This window comes from Varroa destructor, unplaced genomic scaffold, assembly GCF_002443255.2.
Source record: "Varroa destructor unplaced genomic scaffold, Vdes_3.0 BEIS01000006.1, whole genome shotgun sequence".
NCBI lineage: Eukaryota > Metazoa > Arthropoda > Arachnida > Mesostigmata > Varroidae > Varroa > Varroa destructor.
Window position 1 is genome coordinate 19,979,225 of NW_019211459.1, and position 16,107 is coordinate 19,995,331.

Genomic DNA, 16,107 nt, shown 5'->3' on the forward strand with positions numbered 1-16,107 from the left:
GACGACCACGGTGGAAGCATGAGGCTTCACGTACAAGATCGAGAATAACGACATCAACGACGATAAACAGCGTTGCTATGAGCAAAAATTATATCATAACGAACGTTTCATTCTTACTGTAATTAGCACGATTCGTTTACTGTTATTATTTTATTTTTCGTTTGTAATGTAACGTCTGATAATAGAATTGTGTAATAAGACAGGCTATGTTGAGCTTACGAAGTGTACCCTGATTCTGTGTAAGACCTGTGGTTAACAAAGTTTCTATGTGTAAACGATAAGCAAACAATTAAACGTTTAAATCTATAAAAAAATACATGCACGGTGGAGCTAGTAAAGGTAATAATAAAGTAAGCTAGGTTAATGAAACGTAAACATGCCATATACGAATGATACCACTACCACCTCTGAGAAGATTGAGTACTAGTTTAATGTATGTGGGTGTCAGTGATTGATGACGCGTAATAGTATGATTGTTATCGATAAAAATAGCTGTCGATGGTCACCCGACAATTTAGAATTGTTTCCGGTTATTCAGATACTAACAATACGTCCTATATATGTCTTTGTTATGGATATGGATGCGTTTTTCATCGGTAATATTATTTCCTCCCATAATGGATATATGGATTGTTCCATAAAACATATTCAAACGCCGTTCCTGTCATTTATGATCAATGATTTCTTCCGTTGTTTTATTAGCTTCAGTTCAATATGGCTCGGGTACGTTCCCTGTGCTCTCCCTTTCAAATGCACGATGTCGATTACGTAGGTGCTGATAAATGAAATATTGTGCAATCAATATGGATAAGCGCTATAAGCCGCGCCAATAGAAGACTGCAGAATTTGTATGAGACACACTGAGCATGAAGAAGATAACGCAACGAGGAGGCGATAACCCTGAAGAGAAGGGTACGAAAAATGGAATAAGTACGGAGAAATTTGTGCGGTTAGTCAAAAAGCGTCAGCTCGTTGCAGATTGAATAATGCTATACGCTTCTAGTAACTGGTAGTAAATTTAGTAAAAGCCAAAAAAAGCGATGGCTGTGCAAATGGTATACCCTCTTTTCTTAAGATACGCTGTTTAAGGAGATCGAAGCAAGTCTTCCTTGGATTTTACTTTGTGCAATCAGACTCAGTGAAGGCTAACTTACCTTCAAAGACGTACTTGGAAGATATGATTTACCTGTACGGGAACAGACACGCCAACGCTGAAAAATGTCACGTCAATGCCGCGCCATCTTTAGATTTAAGATTTGAAAAGAACAACAGGAGCAGATTAAATATGATACATAGAATGTTTACTGCAGCAACACTGAACTACCATACACTAAAACGAACACTCATTTTTACAATTCTATAATTAAAGTTTTCAGATTCCTTCAAGTTATTCAATATTCGGCTTCTTTGTTTTATTACCCCAGTATCGAGCAGGGTGATTAAGGCACCGCACCCACAACTATATATATACATATATATGTACAACCCTGATGAGCATTCGAAGTTTTGTTACGGCCCTTCGTTTTCTGACCAAACTATTCTGCTGTAGCAAACTATGTTGTTTATATTTTCCCTCCACTCGTCAACGTTCAACTTTCATATTCCTCTACGTAGATCGTAATTTCAGTATCTGTCTTTGTATAACAATTTCTGGTTTCGTATTAATGGTAATTATTGCGGATACTTCTTTCCTTATCCTTAAAGAATATTACAGTTTAATCTGTATGTGGTATTCAACTGCCAGCCGTTTCACCATTCATCTGTGACATATTTCTTGTCGTCCGTGGAATAACGTATGTAATTACACTGCACCATTAGATTTTTTTTTGTAAGTTCCCACCTTACCCAGATAATTTATTATTATTATTATTTTATTATTTATATAGGGAACGTTAACTTGCTTACATGTCTTTAGATACTTGATATCTCTAAATAATGACAGTGTTATACATTTCATTTCAGCTTGTAACACTTAACATTATTCATAAATTCAAAGTTAGAGACAAACAGGTAAAGGACGTTGTCCATCGTCATGTTTGAACCCTGGTACTCAAGAATCCGTGTGTGTGGGCGTATGGCCGTGAATACAGTTCGTAATACTTAAATCATCCATCTAAAACAACCTGATCAGTACTACGATTTAACAAAAATCCTATTTAACTTTCCAAAAATGTAAAAAGTTAGCGACGCGTATAGTCATCCTTTTCACTAAATTACCTTGTTCGTATTAGAACGTATGTGACTAAATCGCTAAGTTTCCGATCTACGTCAGAACCTCGCAAGAAGGGCAAAGTAGCGATCTAGCCACACTGAGGCTTAACTAGAAAACTCGTAGCGAATGATTTCCGTCTTGTTGGAACTTTTATGGAAATCAATCCGATTGAACATATCCATCCAGCCACCGTTACATAGAAGAACATGAACTTTGCCTACAAACAGTTTGTTGACCCACTGTACCAATTTGCAAACTTTGGCTGATTTTCAAGAATCCTAAATAGACTTACAGACCCGACGACCTGCCTAACAATTTTGACGAGGGGCGCAGGTTGAAATCCTACCCAAGCCAATGAATACGATTATTCGACTCAACTTCTGGTACGACTATGTTTGCTGCAGGTATGTGAACTAACTATCAAAAGAGTAGAGAAGCAGTAACATTTATCCATTTGCACGTCAGCTTAAAACCCACCATTATCGAGCATTGCCCCTATGCGACATTGTCCTCCCTATAGTGCTAGCCGTATAGAACTCTGTACGACGACGTTAGCACATGATTGTTAGAAAATTTTCCCCCAGATAGTTCAGCATAAAGTTGAGATTAACCGTGTCGTTGTGTTACGTGAATATCGCTCATGAGTGTTTGTTTTTATCTGCACGATCATTGTTCACGCGCCGACAAATAAAGGACTCTACAGAATCTGACAAGTGCTGACGCTCGCGTTACCAGCGAATCAGCTTGACGAGTCATATCAGAATCTGTACACGATCTGTACGTTCACAGCCCGGTACATACAACTTTCTGTCCAATGCGATCTTTAGCTCCGTGTACCCGTGATATCGTGTACCAGACATGTATGTAGTTCATGCAGTAAATTTGTTACATATGACAAAAGTGATCTGAGCAACATGCAAATTACTCTTATTTGTCTAAAAATAGATTTGGACCTTTCCAGTGCCTTTTCTCAACGCTTCCGATTAAGTAACAAAAACCTTTGTGCATAATTCGTGAATGGTATAGCTCAGTTTCGTTAGTCCTGATATTCCAAGCTACAATGAACTTCCATCTTTACCGTTACGCATTGTTTTTTAACAACTAGCTACTGTAGCACTGGCTACTATTTTGCTTCGTTTGGCCTTTTCACGCCGGCGGGGCATCTAAATTTACTGAAATATAAGGAAAGACGGCAAACGGCATCCTGTAACGATGCGGTATAGGGAGGCAGTTGTTAACAGCTTCGAGCTAATTACTACCGTTTTTGACGAGTAATTCTATCTATAGATCAGCTTTACGGAGAGTCTATTTTCGCCAAATCGGAAGAGTCCATTACGATATGCGTTGAATATCTGAAATAATGACGTATTATATATATGGACTATACAGTATGAAACACCCTGTGCAAGAACTCGGTTTGTATCTGCTTAAAATATTAGTAGACTTTACCGTAGACGTTCCATGACAGCGTCGAGTAAGGAGTTGGACATAGGATATAGGAAATAATAGTCCGAGCGACTCGGATCGTTTAATTTTAAACATAAGTGATTCGTTCATTAGCAGCGATCTTCGATAATAACGTTAATTCACCCCTATCGAGTATAATACTAGCGGGTAAATAAATTTGTTTAAAATCCTTTTGAACTCGTTTTTATTTGTTAGAAAAGACATAGTGCATTTTCTCTTATTTCTCACTGATAGCTACTTACGGACTCACAAGTTTTCATAACTTGGTGCCGTCCAATAGAATTGGTATACCAGTACCTCCTCTTGTTGCAAACTGGATATCCATCGCGACGTTCCACTGTGCTGTCGATCGTCTGCTTCAGCATGTCTTTTTGCGGCCTCTGGTATACCACAACGGCGCCCAACTGGGCATTTCATGAATGCGCGTCAAGCTCGCGTATGGTGCTCGATCCGAATAACCTACTCTGAAGCATTCTGCCCCGTCTATTGATGCACAATGTTATGATTTACTATATATCATAATGCTATAACAATAGAAAGGTTCCTACCTAGTAGTGGGTCAGTATCCTCGCATGTTGAGTCACTCGGATGTCTGCGTATGATAGAGTACAGTTGCATCTATCTGCAGGACCCTGACAATCAGACCTATTAGCATGGCGACGTTTGATCAGGTGAATCCAAAGGGTTGTGGTTTGGTAGATGTTTTCGTCGGTTTCGGGGTCGTATCGATGAGCCGATTCACTGCGAAATCAATTCAGCGGTGTTAGTCGTAGCGATGTTAGCAAGAGCAATAGAGTCGTGAGCACTGAAGAGCAGCAACAATTACAATATAGGCATCGTATTGCCTTGTGATGGTTTCAGGCTCGTATGATAGTTCATTCTGCAATTGGTTGCAATCTTTGTCCTGTCTACTCAGATCTATGGTGGATGTCAATATCCATAGTTATAGGTTATAGCGGCTTAATAATTTTGTCAAACGACGTACGTCGGAGATTGGTCAAGCGTGCTGTGCGAAGCTATCACAACTACCACTGTAAATTATAGCCGTGGGACTCGCGTATAGTCAAGGACGTCGGCATCAGCGACGTAAATGACAAGGTTGCGTTGGGCTTGCTTGATATTAACTATGGCGTCGAAAGCACGGATAAGGCCACAAACAATGACTATAGCTACCATGCGGTCTCAAAGCGGGATCGACAATTCCTGAATCGTGTGCAGGGCTCAGTCGCATCAATGTAAGACGTCGAGGTTCCGCTGTCTTAATATGCGTTCACGTACGAAATCGTTGCGTGAGCAGCTGTACTTGGACAAATACGGGATCCGGTTGTTGCTACAGCCAATTCAGGCAATTAGCGGTTCCATGCAAGCAGATTACCTAGTCGACGATTATTCTATTTTTTTCTGGCAATGGGTGTCACCATTGGCTGCTGTGAGGCAAAAAAGATGAGCCACCGAGAACGACTTGACGTACTCTAACAGCACGGCCATGTCATAGGTTTTCATCTAAAACATGGTTGGGACGAAAGATGTTCTACCTTCAAGACTTCGTATCAGTCCCGCCCTAACTATTACAGCCCGAAGCATCCGTCCGAGAACTGTAATGCATTCACACTTACGAGCACATCGGCGGTGATCCCAACTGCAATGCCCATTCTAGCCATCACGATCCTTTCATAACGGCGTGACGCCATATCGTCAATGGTTTGCCTATGTCTATCATTCATACAAGATGAATTTGTAGAAGGGAAGCCCTTTGAATCTTCAGAAGAGCGTCAGAAAACCTGGCCAATGACTTCTCACCGATCAAACTTCCAAAAGTGGCTACAAATTCAACGCGCCGGTTTTACTTTTCGGTATCGACTTATACAACACAGTCTGCCAACCTACCTAAGCTAGCAGAAGAAGGAACCGTTGCCATCGCGACCTCAAATAGGTCCTGGATAAGAAAATTCAGAACTAGCCTAACACCTAATAACATCACCAGTGTAGGAAACATGTTATGTCACGTGCATCGTCCTACAAGTCCTCAACAATCCACGCCACGATAATCAACAGTATCGGTGAAGCTGAAGCAGGCAAGACCAGGCCACGGACCCAAACAGGCAGACCCTGCAACGTCTCGAGGGATAGATTGATTTGTATTAACAAACTCCCGCAAGAGCTGCACAATAAGCAAGACTGAGGCAAGACAGCCTCAGTCAGATGACATCTACCCTTTTAAAACAGTCAGGTAGATTGAGTCTTTGTCGAGAATCGATTGTCATTTACCGACTTCTCTGCGCTGCCCATAATTATCTCAGTCGCCGTCGCCGCTACATAGCGGCCAAACTGTATATGGCTGTCTATCAAAGGGCGTCGCTATTGAAACTGATGTCTGGTAGGTGCTTACATACGAAACGGTTATGTGTGCAATTGTAACATTAATAATAATAATCACTGACAGTTATTGCAAAAAAATCTTAATTTTCGAAATCATGAAATTATGGAATATTGTTATATCACTATAGGGGGACTGTTGAGCCAACATAAAATTCGTAACTCCAATCGAATGTTGCGGTATTGTTTGTGCATTTCAAGCGCGTTACTCGATTTACGATCAGCCGATGGTTTTTATAAAAGTCTTGACCCGTTTTGGCACACCATGCCATGAATAGGACTACCGTGAAGACTGTTTCCTTTTGAACGCCATAAAATAATGACGGATTTAGTTTGATAATGTATCGTAAGTGTAGTATAAGATTTGGCGTCGTCGCTATGCTTTTTTTTTTGCCTTGATCTGTTCATTATCGATTTGTTCAAGGGAGGAGCAGTGCTTACTACAAAGTTGTTTACTTCTATATAGTACATTATCATCGGTTAGATAGATGGTTCGGAGGAACGTCCAATACCTGCAATTTTTAGTGACCTGTCATAATTGCCAAACCGCAAATTTGTGTGATGTCCATGTACGGACAGCTGAGCACAACTGGGTTGTTTTCGTCCAGTTCTATCTCGTTCAGATTTTTTTCTGAAACCGATCTAACTGAGCCAGGTAAACAACTATGAATGCGTTTCGTTGCTACCTAAAGCCGTAAGTCAAGGGTCATACGTTAACAGTGGTAAAAGATCTCGTAATAGCACCCATGGCTGGGTGAGAAGAATGATTAAATAATCGAATTTTTGCCACCGCGGCAAGCCCTTCCAAGCTAGCCATTTCATATCGTACTTGTTTACAAAATGATATCACACATGGATCCCACGTGCTGTCTATCTTAAACTAATCTTGACTCAACACAAACCCTGGTTATAACAAGTTTTAATAAGCTTAGATAACATCTCATTACAGAGTTCCACAGACTCACATTGTAGATTTCAGAACAAGCCTTATTTGGTACTGGAAGGAATTATTAGTATAAATGTAACGGTAGTTATCGATTTCAGTCAGATGAAAGTTGCCTCAATAATCGTTAACGCAGCAACAAAATGTTTATCCTTTCGTAAAAACAGCTAAATAAACACTGTTTTTAAATTTTTTAAAATCGACAACGCATTACGTACGCTATCGCGGCCAACTATTGATCACTCGGTAGGTTAAAGTGACCGCAGCGCCACTATCTTCTATGAGCGCCACTATCTTCTATGAGCGCCACTGTACGCGTTTGTATTCCTGTATCTGATAATATTCGATAATCCTTCGGCAGACTGGGACACTGAACGTCGAAAAATATCGGCGGTGACGTTACTACTAAGAATAGACTCTGAAAGTTATATATACTTATATAACACCCAGTTGGCAATTTGGCGACGTCCGCAAAACAACTGTCTCCCTTATTATTCATTTTTGTAATAGGGAACATACAAATTAAGAAGAAAATCTTTTGATATAATAACATAGATAGAACAGGCTATTTTTGAAAATAGCAGTAGCTAGCGGTTGAATGCACATTTAAGGCATTATTAACATTAGCTATATTAGTTAATATTGATAAACATTACTTAGGTGTGAACGTAGTTTTTTGTTCCTATTTTGCCCATATTGCATGCAGTAGTGTTTCATTTAACTAAGTGCTCGTTAGGCTAAACACACGATTAGTCACTCGTAAATCTGTGAGTTTTATATGTAACGATCATCATGACGTGCCCGTCAATAAAATGTATTTAACTGACCAACTAAGGCTCGCCTAAAGCACAGAATTGTCCTGAAAGCATCGCACTCGATAATACGGTTCACAGTTTCGAAACACTCTGAATACATCAAAACTATAGAGCAATTCAAATAAACCAACATAGAATTGCTGGCTTCACCCACGTCGACATTCCTACCCATACTGGCATATTACTGCGCGCGTCTGCGCCTGAGCTCGCATGTTGCTGACATATCTGATCACCGTCCAGATCGCCGTACCTACCCGTATGTATTGTTCTGCTAATTTTGGTATCGTTACTTTTAGCGTGTTTGCGCGTGTGCTTTCCCATTATTTCGAATATCATTCTGTCGAGACTGTTTTATATAACGTGGACTGCGACCCGTCAAATAAATTAAGTTTATTCGAAAATCGAAGGATACCCGAGCCAGACGGTACTCTACTGCTTCATGGTTGAGCTGTAGATAGTCGATATTCCTTAAGCTAAAACGACAATTTTTACTGCCTCCCAAAACACGTTCGCTGCATCACTTGTACTTCGTTTCGTCACTGAAACTGTAAATGAGTAGAAAAAGCGGTAGAACAAAGACGTAGATTTGACACGCATATGAAAATCATTGCTTTTGATACTTCGAACACAGGAAGTGAACGCTTGATTATTAGGTAGCGCCATGCGCATGATGGTTAGGACTGAAGTAAAGTGAAAACGTTCTCAGGCGTCTTATAAGATGTATAAATAGATATTACCTAAAATCAGATCAGAGTGTTCCCAGTGGACAAATCATGATGAACAGCTTTCATACGCAGGACACGCACAATACAACTATCTGCGTGTGATATAATATTTTTATATCACACCTAATACTTTTGACTAGCCACAAGCAGTATAAGTAAGTCAGTTGCGTTACTATAGCGAAAACGCCATAAGTGAACAGCGCGTCATTATAAGTGTCCTACTTATGTAATATAGCCATGGTGTAAGCCTTATATATTCGAATGGGAAAGAATAACGCCGAAGCGGTTTTTTTTTTTTCATTATCCCACCTGTTAACGGCTGCAAGCCTGCTGGTGTCTTCGTTTTTTTGTCATTGCTGGCTCAGCAGTGCATCGTAGGAAAAATGTACTGTTTGGTATCAACGATGAAGCATCCGAAATTTTTCATACGTCGTACGCTACGTTCATTGTTTTACATGTCTGTCAATTATTTCTTTCTTTCTTTTTTTTTTCTACGGTAGCAGCATTATGAGCACGGGTTGCTTAGTTCTTAATATATGACTGTATGCGCGTTCGTTGACCGAAAGTTACGTTATGGCTCATTGCTTGAATTGCCGAAGCGATATGATTTAGTCCGATCACGGGGAGCGGGAATACGCTTTCAGGGAGCAAAAGGCTGGATACATAGAAAAATGATGTCGGACACTATTACGTATATAGTAAATTTACATTAAGCAGTTTTTCATTAAATGACAGCATTAGAAGATACATCGTAGGGAACTGTCTTATATTTCTACAACCTACCTTAATTTAGTAAATCGCCTCAGTCCAGATAAAAATGTCCTATATGTGAGAAATCATTCAGTTTTAGTTTTTTTTATTTATGTTTCAACAGACCCTATCTCTTGAACCTATCCTGATCATAACCAGACCCGACAGCGTATTTTTTTTTGCTAAATCAACCCTCCAGAGTGTACATTACATCTAGCTTAGCTGATGCATTTCGTGAACGTGCGCATCACTCAATGCTGAATCTGAAGTACTAGGCGTTTGAAGTAAAGCCCTAGTTGGTATCTAACTTGAAACATCTAGCGCATTGGACTGTTATCAGTTTCGTACCTCCTTAGTAAACAAACCCTAGACAAACCTCGACGGCTCGACGCTCAAACAGTCTGTGCTTTCTTCTCCACACTTACGGTTACCCTTTCCATTGGTCCTTCCTGCGTCTTCTGGTGAGCCGAAGGATTTCTTAAAGACTTACAACGATAACAACGCTATAATTAGCCTAGCCTCTAAGGCTTACCTGTAAAAGGTATCCCCTGTTGATAACACCCCGTACCACTGTATATTCATCGCTTACCATTATGTACTTAAGGAGAATAGGAACAGGCACATTTAATTTAGCTTAAAGATGCTGGTTCTTCCTTTTCAAAAACTCAGTTCCTTTATAGGACGAAAATAACGAAACCCTTCTCGAAAGATTTGCCACTGCTATCGTCGAATGAATGACTTATAATTTTTTCGAGAGGGTTCAAGTAATACTTTTTAGTTACGACTGTAGGCTGCCCAAGCTAGTAATCTGTCATGTAGGCAAAATGTGGGGTTTAACCCAGAGGATAAGAGTTGTCTTTGCCAAGCCAACTACTCACTAATTCTCAGTTCTGTAAATTGTCACCGAACCACGCTTATTTCGTCAGATCCTCGCCCTTCTGTCTTTTTCTTTTTATATCAGAGCTAAAAAAGGAGCTATGAAAAGTTGAAGTGCGGGAAACTCTTAAAGCAGATTATGAGTACAGTTAATTCAACTTAGCGTTCGCAGCCTGTTTGTATTTCTCTTTAGCTTATGCATTTGTACTTGTGCATTCAGTTCTTATATGAACCATGCTTCTGTAGCTTTGCCTATAAAGCCAAGGTAAAAGACGATCTTAAGTCATTGCGTGTTATTGCAATAACATCTTGCTGTATAGACTTTTTTAAATAAACGCTCTTATGCAACCGCTATGCCGTTCGGACATCTTTCAATGCCACAGTCTGATCTCACCGATAGCTAAAAATGGGGTCTATGCTTGAAGATGTGAGGTCTTTCATGGGGAGCTGTGATGGAGCAGTTGATATATTTCTTTATATTGCAAAGCCTTTTGACTATTTGGATTATGGTAGCTTATCAGTTTTATTTTTGGCATGGGAGGTACTGAAAAAGATGTGTATGAGATAAATTAGCCCAAGTTAACTTTACTACTGGCACGGAACATCTCAAAGAAAGTTTGTTACAAAGCTGTTTTAGGTCCTACTTTTTCTGTATTCCCTTTCTAATTTATGATAGTCCCTTTCTCTGGGCTAAACGTTTGGGCTCCCGCTACGGTTCTTGAAAGAATACGTCACTGGATCAGCTAGTTTATCTCGAACGCTATAAATAATATAACAGTACTATTTAGGACTTCTCAGTCCGTATACCCAAGGTACTGTGAAGGTCTGATGAGGCCACTGACACAGCAGTTTTGTTCAGTTCTGCGTATTAGTCGAAATAATCTTCAACGTTTTTATTAATAGGCTTCTACCCAAATGTTTGACAATTGCTTGTTGTTTGTTTAGGTTGACACGCGTTGGTCTTTCACGACAGATTTGTGTTTGTACACGGACAACTATTTTCTGTCATGAATAACTTCAGCGCAATCTATTTGGTGCTGATAAACGCTATGAAATGATGCAGTTTCTGGTATGTTTTCATCATTCCTGGTTAGCCATTTTCGATGTCGTCAAAATGTTTTTGATCGAAGTTTCCCAGATTTATAAACTCAATTCTAGCATTATGGCGCCTTAACAAGGAAATCACTTATTTCATAATTTAGCAGACCTAAGCCCTGTATCTAATAAATTACATTATTATAATTATTAATATTCGCATTTTACCTATTTTGTTTTCGGATTCTTGGTTATGAATTTTCAGTAGCTCAAGTATGAACCTCACAATCAAGCGCGTTTCTTATATCTAGTCTTTAAGCTGTTAGACATTACCTATGCTGTCCCGCAGCATAAAGTGTGTTTATGTCAGAATTTGAACCTGGACCGTTACAATTTTGCTCTTCGCCTGGAGCTCTGTAGTTGAACTTCTCAAAAATAAATTTATCAACAATCCTGCTTGTTAATTAGTACCTTTTCTCTTCTCTGTTTGAAACATCTATTGTTTCGCAGTAGAACGGGTCAAACGTTTAGAACGATGGTTAGTGGCTTAAATAACAGACATGAAACTTGAGGTATTGCTAGCGCCCCTAAAATAACATCACAATTTTTTTTTTTCACAGTAGTTAATACGGTTAGATGTGTTAGTATTTTTTTCCTGTGACCACAAAAAGATCATTGTTTGATTAACGGATCAGGTGCGCCAGTTGGTTCAACCCGTAGTACCTACGTCTTAATATTATAAAATAATGCTCACTGTGGACGATATGTAATCTTGGCTAGTTTTACCGGCCCGTCCTGCTGTTCCTTGTCCATTATCGCGATGCTGCCCACTGTCTTGAGGAGGACGTTGGTTGGGAGACGATTCAAAAAAAACATGAAGGAAATGCAAACGGGTCAAAAATAGATAAAATAACCTTTTTATACGACGTCTTATTGCATGATGCCACTGCTCTAATTGTAAACATACATTTCTCTTGGTTGCAGTGCCAGAATGGACACAGATCGAGTCGCTGCTATGCAGCCATCGAGGCTGATTACGTCGCCAACGATAACGTTAACGTATATGACGAAGACGGTAATCGATTATGATGACGCTAATTTCTTATTGTCCTGTGAAGCGGCTATCAGCTTTTAACTGTCGGGGACAAAGGCTCAATTATCTATATACGTTACTGTTTTCGCTGTTGATTCGTCGTTGTGAAGATAATAAACAGTATGCAGGATGTTCTTCTCCACGTCGACGTGTTGTCCATACGTATACGATCCGTAAACAATACGTCGTTGGAAACTAAACTGGATGCGCGCTATCGATTGCTCGACTGGTTCAACTGCTCGAACAATGCCATCAATCATTGCTCCTCAGAAGCAATCTACGATATTTACATAATATAATTATTGCGCAACTCATTATCTACCATTAATTAAAATCGTTTCTGACTGAACCGTCCTTTCGATGCGGCACCGATCAATGTACAAACTGTACAAAAAAATGTATACGTAAGGAGCGGTGTGCTTAACCAAAAGTGAAGCCGTTATTAATTTTTTCGCATTCCTAACCTTGCATCTGCTTAGTGATGCTACGTTAACAATAATCTACTGACGACGTTTCATAAATATATAGATTTAAACAGATCATGGATTGGGCACATCTTCGACCCACCTTGAACATTCAACAAAAACAACAATCCGATACGACTTATTGTTCAATTATGTCTCTCTGTATGTCCACATGATTTTTTGAAGCTATCTATCTTGAGGGTACTAATTAATGTGCATTTTAAAAATATAAGGTTTTCCATTGTCAACTGCAACACACGGCACCGTAATCATCACGCATTATCTATGCTATCACTGTCGGACGACAATTTAGCATGGCAAAGGTATGGGAACTTTATTCACGTGTTATATTGCTTGCCCCCCTGTTTTGTGTTAACCCTCCTTCAGTTGATGTCTGTTCCCTTCGCCTTTTTGCCCTGACCAAATGAAGAATAGCTAATAACAATCATTTTGCTCGTTCTGATGTTCTTGTTGTCGCTAGCGTTTGTTATCGTTGTTACTGTCATCTCCGTTGTACTAAATAGTTGACCGATGAGTATGGTTGGCGACGTCTACCGTACGATATGCCACGTGCGTATCGTTCGTGCACGCTCCTTGTTCGCATGTCTGGTCCGCTGCCTTGTGGCAGGCTTATAAACATTTACCAGCCGGCATAACAGCCACTGCAGCGTGTTAATGCTATCTTTCGCATTTGTTTTACTCTTTCTCGTCGATCCTCTACGTTTGTATTGCACGTTTAAGTCGCTACTGCTTGTACGATTAGGAAAATGCTAATCTTATAACGACTATCCCGGTAGCTGGCGAAATACCTGTACATCGCACGCGGCGTTTTCATTTTGTATGTATATACCCATGTTCGCCAATGTAATAGTCGGGCAGGCTTGCACGTACGAAGAAAATCAATCCCGCTTCTGTCCGCCTTCGTAAGCTAGCTATGGTTTCGATTAGGTCGATTGTCTTCACCATCGTTTTACATTACTTTCGTCTTATTAAGTACTATGTATGATGCGTGCCGCTAGCACACGCACGCTGTTAATAGCATGATTTTTTCTCTACAGAGACGCTTGTTTTCCCGCCTCTATCTTGCCCCGTATATTCATGCATCTGCACACGTGTCTGTGTCTGTTCTTGTGCGTGTGAAGCCGGTAGCTTTGGGCGACGCGTCTTCTCCCATCGCCGTAACCCTCAACTTCAAACATACCTCTGCCGTACGATCGACGAGCCGACTAACTAGCCTAGTGGACCGTTCGCCCAACCACGCTATTAATAAAAGCCCATTTGACAATACAAGACGGCACGTAGATACTGAGTATTGATTCTAAAACGACGACGACGACAACAAACCGCTAGAACTGACGACGCCGCTGTTTGTAGCTATTGATAATGCCTACGCGCCCTGATAAATTGCTCAGCGTAGACGATGGCTGTCCGCGTAGATCACAACAGCGGGCGACGCTTTGTGGAAAAAGGTTAGCATGACGGGATCTCTTGAGCCATAAAATGAAAACAACAGTAAAAACAAAGAGGATGAAAACCGCTTCAATAGCCTGAGCAATGGCATCGTTGTCTACAAATACGAAACGAATAACAGGGACGGAAATTCGTAAAAGCGTCTGTTGGCTTGGTGCGGCGTCGAAGCTCCGCGATACACCAGCAGGGAAACGAGCACTGCACCTGCGCGAATGTAGAAAGTGGCTGCAAGAAAAAATATATCGGCCAGAAGAGCAGAATATAATGCAACTAGAATGCAAGCAGCTATGGCCAGCGTTGAAGCACTGCGTTGCATATTTTGCGATTTCAGCAGCAGTGTCTTCGACGACGACGACGACGCTGCAATATCGTCCGTATTAGCGCATCGCCTACGATGAGGCTTTCGCATCGATGGCTGGCTGTCAATTGCCCTTTCTTAAATTTTTAGCCGAGACAATCCATGACGCTACCTAGTGCTGCTGTTGCTATTTCGACGTTACTGTATTACTGCCCCGGACCGCAATCGGTGAAGTTGGGGTACTAGCCGATGACACAGGCCGACGCGCGACAGCAACGGAACCAGTAGTACGAGAAACACCACTGAAGCTAGCAGCAGCAGTCAACGTAATGAAGCAACGGTTGTTATGCCGGAGCGTTTGGGCTCGCGAGCAACTGAGTCACCAGGAGAAATTCCCCGACGGACCGAGCTGACGCGCCGTCATTCAGCCGGCCCCTGTGACGTGATGTCGAAGAAAGTGACGAAAGATCAGGTAGTCCTTTGCCTGTATCAGCGTCAGCGTTAACGCGCCAGCGCGTCGGGGCAGGAGCGATGCGGGCAATGGAAGGGAGAGGGAAACCGGAAACGCGACGTCGCTCGACGTCCGACGCACCGACAACGAGCGTTATGGACAACGCAATATAACGTAACATTCGTTGTCAATTGCAATCTACGGGGCGACGGCGACGACAACAACAAGCCTGTGCTCCACCATTGATCTAAAAGGCCACGCATTTACAAACACACACGCGCAGGAAGCAGCAAACTAACATGTGCAAGAAGACCATCACGCGAGTCGATGCCCCAACTTCATCCCCCGCGAGTCGTGGCGGTCAAACAGACGAATGAACGAAACAGGTCAGCAGCAGCAGCGAAATGTAGATGACGTCTCTGTATGCATATCCAGCGTACGCAGAGCGTTTGCAAGGTAGAGTTTTGGATAGGGCTCCGATGCACGAAAAGATTTGGGCAAACAGTATCCAAAGTGTTAGCAACAACGCGAGACAGACATACGGTGCGAAGAGTGGCACTTACAGTGAGAACGACGCAGCAGAACTACCTGTGACTTTCTACCTCTAAACAATGTGTAACTTCTCCCTATAGAATGTTATTTTCTCAAAGTATGGTGATAGAGTTGTTCATGAAACGTGTTATGTTATACTCATAGTCGTAACTATGTTTCCTACACGTAATAAACGCATAAACACTTGGTAGTTTATAAAATTCTGTCAACTAGCATAAGCTATACTTCGCTGTTCAAATATTAAACTGATATGATCAATATATATATATATATATATATATATATATATATATATATATATTGTTTCTTGTAAATATTTCACATTGTCATGATAACAGCGTCTAGCTCATAAAAAAATATCCTTCACCAGCAAACTGACGAGCCACCTATCAAATCTAGCTCTCGTCAAGATTGCCGTTACATAAAGCAAAATGGAAACTTTCATCAATATTTTGCATAATAGTAAAGGTCTTATGTCATATTGATCGCAGCAGCTTTTCCTCGTCTCATACCTGTTGACCCGACATCATGTATATACACTAGTAAATAATGGTACAGTCATGACATAAGGCACTATTGA

General features: G+C 40.8%; 1 protein-coding gene across 1 annotated transcript in view; it reads left to right on the forward strand.

Moving 5' to 3' along the window:
- LOC111253138 (RNA-binding protein 47-like) overlaps positions 1-15,735 on the forward strand; it is a 58,848-nt gene extending 43,113 nt beyond the window's left edge. The window contains exon 19 of the transcript XR_015329814.1: positions 12,184-15,735. The gene's annotated coding sequence lies outside the window, so the exon portion shown is untranslated. The remainder of the gene's footprint in view (positions 1-12,183) is intronic.
- Positions 15,736-16,107: the final 372 nt, after the last annotated feature.